Raw genomic sequence first — 9,522 nt, 5'->3', positions numbered from 1 at the left:
CCAGTTCATATTGTAGATGAAGACTACGTTGGTAAGGTTTTTAGGCTGCCAGATCATACAGCTTGTGGTTTCAAGATATGTATTATATGATAATTAGATTTGATATGACGCCACACAGAACTCTTAGCAAAACCAGGAGGCTCTACTTCGCTCTCTTTACTTAAATGATTTTTAAATTACGCTCGCGTTCTTCTTCTTTCTCTCCAGCCAATCACAATCATCGCACTTAAACCAACTATCGACAGACGTCTAATCATCGATATGGTTGAGTATCGATAGAATTATAAGTATTGTTGTTAATTAACCGTGTTGCTTCCTCCTTATTGGCCTACAATATGTGGAAGCAGGATTATTTTACAAATTACACAGCTCTACGCTTTGTTACGTACTTTCTCTTCTCCGTCGCTCTTCATTGCATTCACAGAATTTCATTACATTTTGGAATCCGATTTCAATTAATAATGGACTCTTGATCATCTTTAATCAATATCGAATATGTAAATATTTCACAATTTATTAAACCCACGACAAAAGCCAACAACAAATGGAAAAAATTACAAAATAAACGAATGAAAAGTAAATGAAAATTTGCATTGTGTAAATGCATTTGACGCAATTAAAATGTGTGCAAATACCTTTGACAACTGATATGCATGGGCTCAGCGCTATAATTGTTGTTATATGAACCGCTATATTGTAAAATTCATATTATTTGCATTGTTTTGTTTTGTTTGTTGTTGTTGTTGTGTTTTTTTTTTTTTTTAGTCTTCGCCGCCAGCTAAATGGAGGAATAATTCCCTGTCTGCAGTGAGATGTGTAAACAAACCTTTGGCATAATTAAATATGTATAAAAATACATTCGGAATTTGTATTATCATTATTATTTTTTTTTACTCAACGTGCGGTAAGCCTCGCTTGTTTTAATTTCTATATATTTTATAATATTTCAAATTGGTTTTCAATTTAATTAGAGCGAAACTCAATTTACCAGCGTATACGGAATCTGACCCTAAGCTAAAACTCCATTCGGCTTCAAAAGTTGATTGACTGGATGGATCAGCTTTACACACTCGTACAACTGATATATATTTATTTTATTCTTTTTTATATTATATATATATGTATTTTCACATACAATTTCATTTTAAACAATTAAAATGCAACTGATTGAAGTAGTGTACGCATAATTATACGATGTGTATAAAATTTAGTTTTGTATGTATGTATATATGATATGATATAATATGAAATCTTGATTACCTAACTAAATACATATATGCAAACATGTGTTCCTATATACATTTATAGGTTAATTGGCTTTGATTCCGTTTTATCACCTCCCATTCCAATAGCTTCACAGTCGCTCCCAGTAGCGAGTTCCTTTCTTTTCGAATTTCTTCGCCGACTAACAATCATCGACAACCCTGTTTCTCTCTCATTCTTTGTCTTCGTGGCTCATAACGACCCTGTCTGTGTGGCCTGAGAGTGCGAAGGACTCTACTCTGGAGTCTCAAAACGGCACTACGTCCAGCTTCAGCCTGGGTCTCACTCACTCACAGAGTGAATCAGAGCAGCGTGCAGCTCAGATCTAAACTCACTCGGATTATACCCCTATATAAGCTCTCACTAGCCCTACTGAAATATTCAGAAACTATTATAATCAGCTTTCTCAGCTTGGGCCCAGTTGCCAGTGCAAAAATCTTAAGATAGTCTTAATTTAATATTTAGAAAAAATCTTTATCTATTCTTAATTTCATATTTATTGTAATTTTTTTTTAGAAACAGTAAAATTATTGGCGATACGACAAGTAAATATATATGAATTTATATATATCAAAATTTTGCTCGCCTTGAACAATTCGATATTAAAAATTCATAACTATCTATAGATAAACATTTATTTTTATATATGTATATACATATGTATATCACTTTGTAGCTCAGCATATCTGCCAGCATTTCTGCCATTTGTGCTTAAAGTCCACACAGTGTTTAAGCTGCATTCGAATGTATTCATTCGCCGTATGAGCAGCTCCATTGCTATTCAAGATGTCGCGCACAGAACAGACGCTGGCACAGGCAAAGTATGAAAGTGACACACACACACACTCACACACACTTTAGTCACACACATTCACACTCACACATACACACTCGACTCAAAAGGAGAGCAACAAAAGTTGCCAACGCGAATTAGTGACACATTTTCGAATTCGATATAAATGTTTTTATGGGTTACTCCAGCTAGAGTTTGCCAGGCGAGGGGGCGTGGCTGGCTGTGTGCGATAGGGCGTTGGGTGCTGGGTCGTCTTCTTCGTCGGCAGCCTGGTAGCTACATTGATAGTAATTGCATGCAGCATGCACAATTGCAGCCGCTTGGAGCTTACTAAAAACGAGACGCGTAATAAATCCATAATCCGAGGCGACAATTTGAATCATTGCGCTGTAAATGCATGGCGAACGGGCGTGTGGGTGTGTGGGTGTGTGGGCGGGCGCGTTACTCGCTCTACTAGTAACTACAAGCGCTGTCGAGTGGAGGTCTAGAGGTCTTCGTGGGTCGAGCCAAGCGTTTGACAGGCAACGGCAACGGCAACGGCAACGTTGTCGCAGCTGCAGCAGCTCCACGCAGATCGCAGTTTGCAGTTTGCAGTTGCCAGTTGCCAGTTGCCAGCTCGTATCCAAAAGACAAGACAGTCGCAGCTGCAGTCCCAGTTGTAGACGCCGCTGTTGGCCCTTCTTTTTGTTTTATTGCATTTCACTTTACTGGCTTTTAGTTTTCATTCTTATGCCCTGTACAGATGGCCAGTCGGGTATGCTGTGTCGTGCGACAGTATGTTATCAATTTGAAAATCAGTCCAAGTCGAGGGTAAATGAGTAGCTAGTTCGGTAGTAAAAAGTGGAATGGACTTATGTATGACAGTCTTTGGATGTTCTCTAGTCGGGCACTGCCCATCAGTTGTTATTGTTGGCTTTGCCGCCTGACGCCAAATTCATTTGGGCCCCCTCCCTCCGGATCGGCTCCTCCTTAGTCTTGCCAGTTGCTGCTGTCAGGCATGTGAAAATTGCATTTTATGCTGCTTCTGCTGCTCCGCTTCCAACGCATCCCAAACCATTCGCTGTCTGTTGCTGCTGCTGCTGCTGCTTTTGCTGCTTAGCAGACAGGTCCTTGTGCTGTATGTTTGCCTTTGCCTTGGCAGTTAAAATAATCATAATAAAAACAAAATCCAGCGCACGACTGCGGCGCAGACGAGACGAAGACGTAGAATAGCATTGAGCCTTAGCTGGGGAACGAGCGTGGCCAGAACAAGGGAAAGCGCATTAAAGAAACAGCAGCTAAAGCAGCAGCAGCAGCAGCAGCAGCAGCAGCAACAACAAGAACAACAGCAGCAACAGTAATAGAAGCAACAACAATGAATGTCAACATTTGCCAGTGCACTTTGGCAAGAAAACGGAAGCTGGGAATCAGGACATGGGCTTTGACTTGGACATGAGCAGGAGAGACGTGAATGCCTCACGTCGGCTTAGTTATCTTGATCAGGGCAATGCAATCCATTTAATTTGCCCTTAATGAAGTTTGTAAAAGAAACGCAATTGCAACAGCAGGAGTAGCAGGAGCAGCAGCAGCAGCAGCAATAGCAATAGCAACAGCAGGACTAGCAGGAGCAGCAGTTCCAGTAATCAGTGGACTTTTTGGGGCTCATCCAGTCTGAAAGCTGACGCCGTTCGATTTATACGCCCGACCTTTTCAATTGGCAGCGGATTTTCATGTTGCGGTTGGTTGGCAGCCAAATTGGCGAGACCCGCTGCCAGGATCCGATGTTAATTTGCAAATGGCTCGGTTTGCGGCCCGATAAAATGCATATCGCATCCGCAGCAGCAGCAGCAGCAGCGGCGCTTAAGCCAGGCCAGCCAGCAGTGGCCAGTTCGAGCTATGATTGTTATTAGCGGGCCAACTATTCGTTTAGTTAGAATTTTTAGTCACATTTTTTTTTTAGTTTGGCTGTCGACACTAAATTGCGAGAGTTAAGCTTGGCAAAAAAAAAATATATATATGAATATATAAATATTTTTTTCTTTTTACGATTATCCACAATTGTTTAGAGCTTTGTAATTTTTTCTTAGAAAAATTGAATACGATTAATTTTAATCTATATATATATATAATAACAATATATACTTTATCTGCCACGCCCTTTTCTAGCAGCTACATACGTTTTCAGAAAACCATTATTCTGATTTCCCATATTCACTCTCTCTCTCTCTATCTCTCTTTCTATCTATATCTCTTTCTATATATATCTCTCTGTCTTTCTTTCTGTCTATCTATGTCTCTCTCTGTCTTTCTGTCTATCTATGTCTCTCTCTCTCTTTCTATCTCTCTCTCTCCCACTCTTACTCTCTGTAGCCCTTTGCACAGGAAGTGTCTGCGCCATTCCATTCCAAGCTCTAGTGCTATAAAATTTTCTACTCTCCATCTCATATAAATATATTTTAATAATTTTACATTCTATTTTTTGTTTTTCACGACCTTTCACAACTTTTCAATTTTGACTTAATCAATTTGCAATTGCGATTGCCAGCATAGCTGCCTCGCTTTTACTTGTTTTGTTTCTAAAAAATGTTTTTGGATGTGACATACGTATGCGACAAATGGAAGAGTTTTAAAGCCAAATGGGACAAGCGACAGACACGTTGGCCTCGCTGCTGATTGTCGCGACGTGTCAAATGGCCAAATTGCAGTTTGAACTCGGTCCAGGTCAGGCGATGGGGTCAATGGTCAAATGCTGAACAGCTTTCGGAAAGATGTATTCCGCCCAGAAGGTAATCACACCGACACCTGACTGACAGCCATGTCATTACGTATTTAAGAGGCTCGCCGAGGCAAGGCAAGGCATCTGGAATAGGGACTGTGGCCGGACTACATGAATGGAGGCTCGCACAACGACCCAATACATCCAATTTTCATACATTAACAGGCTGTGTGCGTTACCCACATAATTAGCCAGTGTCCTAGACGGAGCCATAAAGTCAGCGCTGGGCCTCAAGCAGAAGCCATTTCAATATTGAATTGTCGGATCGACTAATGCCCAATGCTCCGTTCGGTCAATCTGTCGCTCTAATAGCTTGTCTCGGCTCCCACATAGTAGCATATACATACACGAACAGCAGTGTTATCCAACAATTGATTAATGTTGCTCTGGGACTGGCAGCAGCACTCGCCAATTGCGAGCTCTGCTCAGCTGCCAGCTGGCCATTGTGCTGGGTGTTGAGCGACGATGGCATCATAACAATGAGCTTAGGGGAGAGCTTTGAGTATACAGTGGAGAAGATGATGAGATTTTTAATGAGACTTGATTAAAAGTAGATTAGAGATTTTATTATATGATTTATAGAAGAAAAACACATTTTTGTAGCTGATTTTGTATCGCTTTAAATAGACATTAACAACTTTAGGCCTTGGCTATGGCGTCTAGCAGAGCTAGCTAAACACGCTCAATGTTGAAAAGATTGTGTTTAGGGTTGTTGAGAATACATCAATATATCGATATATTTGTCAATATCGGAATATTTTAATTTGCTCAAATATTGCTAAAAGTAATGAAAACAAGTGTATTTAACACATTAAATATATATATTTTCATATGTGAAAATCAAGCACTATGATGTTTTTGAGTAACTAATACTGGAGTTAGGCGGTCTTTTTCTTTAAATATAAAAAATACGTATTTTTATTAGTCTTGGTTTTTTGGGAAGGATTTTAAATTTATTGTGCAAAAAAAATTATCGAAAAATATTGATATATCGATATTTTTAAAGTGGCAAAGATTTGTTTCAATATTTCATTTATGATCGATACGATGATATTTTAAAATATTCGACAGCCCTAGTTGAATTGAATACCTCAGCCCACATTATTTCTACATATGACAAGGAAACTTGAAGAGCTTGATTACTAGGCATCACTAATTCATTAGGCTTATTAATGATATAATTATAACTAAATTTAATGCATATATTTTGCACATCATTAGCATAACTTGTTCATATTCTTTTTTTTTTTTTGTTTATTTTTGAACATGTTCTCTATAATTAAACAAAAATATTTATTATACTATACAATAATTTTCTAAAATATTTACCTAAAATAAAATTGTGTTTATAAACCTTTAAGCCCCATTATAAGTAAAATATGTAAATATGTTAAAAAATGTTAAAATATTCTTAATCCGATAAGCCGAAGCCCCATGCAGCCAGCGCTTCAAAAATTAAGTTAGTTTTAATTTTAATTAACTCTAAGATAGATAAATAAATAAATAAATAAAAATTGTGTTTTGTCATTTAAAAAAATAAATATTATAATATATTTCCATATTTAATATTTAAATTAAAATGAAAGCTTACACAAAAAATTGTTCAGAATAGTGTAATATGACTTTTTCCCAGAATACTTTCAGTTTATGCAAGAGCTTCGGTTAAAGCCTTCTATAATATAATTGATCTTCCAATAGAAGATTCTTTATATAAAAACTCTATATTCTATAGCTTTTTTGGCAGCTCCTCTTCACTATATATTTAATAGGAACTCTCTTTTCAGTTTCCACTAATGGGCAAAGTTATATAATTCCCTATAAAAACAGATTCATCTGCTGCGAGTATTGCCATATGTGCATAATATTATACAAATCGAATACACTCGGTAAATATATTCTTTAAACCTCAATGCTGCAGCTTTAAGGCAGTAAATACTTTTACCCCTTTGCAACGTTCTAACTTACGCCCACGCTTAGCTCTAGCGCAAATGGAAAAGCACTTTCAAGCTGTGAGTACTTGAGTGTGTGTGCGCGTGTGTGTGTGTTAACCAAAATCAAGCCGACTATTTTGCATACGCAAATAAAAATAAATAAATTGAAATACGTTGAGCATCAGCGCCGTGTAAGTTGCCTCCCACTGCCAACAGAAGCGACCCCTTCCACCTCGTGCACTGCTCTCCTACCGCACTCCATCTCGCCCAGGCAGGATATAACACGCATGTAAATCGACGTTTTACAGAACAAATGCTACCTGTGGGGCCGCCAGCCACCTGACCCGCTAGCTGACTGTCTGGGGTGTAGTTGTACAGGTAAATTTTCCGTGCGGATGTGCCATTGCCAATTGCTCAAATTGTGGGAGAGGAGGGGGAGGCGACGGCGGCATTGGTTTGCTCTTCTCGTTTGCTGTTCTTCTTCTCTCCGTCTCTTCGTTTTCTTTTTTTTTTGTGTTTGTTCATTTTGCACCTTTTTGTCTGCGCTGTTTTGCATATTTTTCGATTTTACCGCTCGCTAAAATTGACGTCGCAGCTTCTAATATATGTTTGGAATGCATACATACATATAAATTTACATATACTTGTATATGTGTATATATTTTTATTTAGATAGTGCTGATCCTGAAAAGTATTTTAATTATCTGCAGAGCATTCGTATAATTTTACTTTCTAACTAGGGACTCTTAGCACTTCAGGCGACTATCTCTCCATTTACATAAAAGCCTGAAGGCCTCAGGCTCTTCTTAATATATACCATGTAGCATTACTTTTAAAAAAGCGATGAGCTTCACACTACATCGCTCTTTAAAGTTCCCTTCACAAATGCTCGAAATTTCTGTCTGAAGTCACTTTGTTTCATATTTGTCTCTAGCTAAGAGGTAACTGAATTACTGGCTACTATCAAATATTCCGAATGAGTAGGGCCTGTGTGCATACGTGCATGAAATATTGAAATCGTTTGTCGTTTGCCCTGTTAAATCTAACACATTTAGCCATGGAGCGTGAAACCAAACAATTTGGCATTTGGATTAAAGTATTTTTAATCAATTTTGTTACAGGTTTTTTTTTTTTTTTTTGCCTTTTTCTCTTTTTTTTTGGACAAGGACGCAATTACAACTAATTTACTGCCAACCCCTGCGTATGCAATAAAATGAAATTAAATGCCATAAATCAACGCCAAATATGCTGCTAGCTGGCCCCAAACATAGAAGCTTTCATATAGTATTTATGGCGCAGATACAGCGATACACAAGGCGCTGCGCCTTGACCTTTGACCGAGCCGGTGTGGTTACTGAGGGGGCCACACAGCCAGCCTATAATGGCTAATAATACGAGAAAATATATATGTGTATTTATAAATCTGTTTGCATATCTGAAATCGTTTGGCAAAGAAAATTTGTGAAACGAAATTTTTTAGATTAAAATACATAAATATTTATGAAGTTTGTTGGACTATTTATCTTCGGGTTTCCCTGCCCCTCTTTTCCCGCTTTTTTGTGTGTTTCTCCGCTCCAGTTCTGTTTTCTTTCATCTACCCATTGATATCTCTTATTTTATCTTCTCTTCTCCTGTTGTTATTGCTCTTTACTATTTTCCTCCTGTTCCTTCGTACTTCTTGCCTTTTTCCCTCTTTATCACCTCCCCTCCTCCTGTATCCTCTGTCATTTTCACTCTTGACTCCAATTTTTGTTTCTTGTCTCACATGTTCTCTTCTCTATAATCTAACTAAAAGCTTTCAATATCAATATTTCAGCATAAACCAATTTAATCGGGTCTTGCTGGTAGCTCACTCCTGTTGGCCAGTGTTATAAATTGAGCATTTGGCTGAAATTCGATATCGTTTGCATCGTACAAGGCTGTTGATTAAAGTCAAAGGTGGCCAAGAGCCGGCTAATGTGCATTTGACAGTTAACAGGATTAAATACCATTAACAACAATAACTGTTGAGCAATCTTTTATGGAAATGTTGCACAACTGCTACGTATATATAACACAATTCGCTATTCAGCGAACAAAGCGCACAAAACAAGCCCAACCAAATCTATGCGAAGAGTGAGGAAAAAAAAGCAATCAAATAGAAGTGAAGTGGTCAACGGCTTGTGGGTGACCCGTGGCCGGCACGTCGCCGTTGCTCCAGTGCCAATAGCCGAAGCCAACGGCGGAAAGGAAGACGGTGGCGCTTGGGGTCCACACAAGCGTATACAGAAGAAACCATGTGGCGACGGTGGCTACCACCTGACCCGATCCCGCCGCGCCAGACGCTCAGTTCTATGCGCTAACAAAAATAGTCACAATAAAATGCCAACTGCCAATAAACGTCAATAAATCAAACAATTCAGCGGGGCCAACTTTGCCGACGCCGTGCGCCAAATAAGTCCAGCTAACGACGTGGCCCCAAACCGTTTCAAGCAGCCAAAAAAACAAAAAAGAAGAACACAAAACAAAACATAGCCAATATGAGAGAGGTGATAGGCCATGCGAGTATTACCATGTAGTGGTCCTCAGGCAGATGCATTGCCTCCATGTAAAAAGATACAGATACAGATACAGACACAGATACAGATACAGATACAGATACAGATACAGATACAGATACAGATACAGATACAGATACAGATACAGATACAGATACAGATACAGATACAGATACAGATACAGATACAGACACAGATACAGATACAGATACAGATACAGATACAGATACAGATACAGATACA

Source organism: Drosophila navojoa, chromosome X (assembly GCF_054131105.1).
Source record: "Drosophila navojoa isolate 15081-1374.11 chromosome X, UAZ_NAV_1.0, whole genome shotgun sequence".
Taxonomy (NCBI): Eukaryota; Metazoa; Arthropoda; class Insecta; order Diptera; family Drosophilidae; genus Drosophila; species Drosophila navojoa.
The sequence above is the reverse complement of the archived record's forward strand: the minus strand, read 5'-3'. Positions refer to the sequence as shown.